We start from the raw sequence: 1504 nt of genomic DNA, 5'->3' as shown, positions 1-1504 counted from the left end.
GTGCCCACCGTCGCGGCGCTTGAGTCCATTGTAGATAGAGGTTATTGCGCTTCGTGCTCAAAACCAGTTGCTGGTTCAATGTCTGGGTGGCCGAGGGCCCGTACGATCCGCTCCGGCGCTAACACTCCGCGTTCACTTGCGCCGAATCCCGGTACGGCTTGAGCAAGCCCACGAAAAACACCGGGTGGGTGCTCATCCGTTTGGGGAGGTTTAGTGTATACGCTAGGCTCCGTTTGGCCACAACCTTAAACGGTACAATAAACTGTGGACGAAGCTTTGTCCTAAAGATAGAAGAGGCTGCAGGTGTAGGCAGGATTTTAGAATTTAGTAAAACCCGGTCCCGACCTTAAAGCTTTCCACTTCGCCTTTTCTTTTTTCATCTGCGTATTCTGTTTGCAGGTCTTGGCTTTCAGCCATTGCATCGCGAACGTGTAGTAGGACACTCAGTCTGGTAGACAAGAAGTCGTCGACTTCTTTACGAATGGTGAGGGGGCTGACATCAGCTTGACGTTCGGCTATTCCTCCCCTACCTAGCCCTGAGACATGGGATGGCGGCGTCAGCGGGACGTGAGGGTGAATTAGATCGTTCACGTAGAACGGCGTGTTGCCGGTAGACGAATGCACTGCATTGTTCAGCGTAAACTCTACGAGTGGCAACATGGCGCTCCAGCGCCTCGGCGTCTTAATGCAGGCGCTGCGAAGAACGTCTTCGATGATGCGATTCACCCTTTCGGTTTAAATATCGGTCTGCGGATGACCCGCTGTCGTCATATCCAACTGGGCCTAACACCTTGAAGATAGTCGACCAAAATTTTCCCGTGAAATGGGGGTCTCAATCAGAGACAATCAACTCTGAGAGCCCGTGTTGACAGAAAACATGATCCACGAACAGCGTTGCAGTATCGACTCTGTCGATGGTGTCTGGCACCGCCGTGAAATGAGCCATCTTGCTCAACCGGTCGCCGAATACTGCGACACCCGTGTTACCCGCCGAATCTTTCGGCAGGCCAAACACAAAGTCTAAACTCATGGACTGCCAGCACCCAGTGGGTACCGGTAAGCTGGCCAGCGGCACAGCCGCATTTGGAGAGGGTTTTACCCGTTGACATGTCTCACACGTGCGCACGTAGTGCTCATTCATGTGTACAACTTGGGTCACCAATAGTGGTGACTCATAGAGTTGTACGTTTTCTCACGACCGAGATGACTGCGGAGTGGCGTGTCGTGAGCCTCATAGAGGGTGCGATATTTCAAATCCTCATCATGAGAAGCCACAATTCGTGGTGTATTCGTTGAATCGGTGCGATAATATAGCAAACCATTATTCAACGGGTATCGGTTCAATCGTGCACGCACCCTTGGTGACAATTTCTTCTCCAAGTCTCCAAACTCCTTGCTCCCGAGAGCCCGTAGCAACACTACACATCTCATCACCCGCATACGCGGTGCGGATCAACTCTGTCACAGACGACGTTCCAGCTGTAACATGAGCAAGCTCATAGTT

The sequence above is a fragment of the Plasmopara halstedii genome (genome assembly GCF_900000015.1).
Source record: "Plasmopara halstedii genome assembly, contig: Scaffold_1561, whole genome shotgun sequence".
Lineage (NCBI taxonomy): Eukaryota > Oomycota > Peronosporomycetes > Peronosporales > Peronosporaceae > Plasmopara > Plasmopara halstedii.
The sequence above is the reverse complement of the archived record's forward strand: the minus strand, read 5'-3'. Positions refer to the sequence as shown.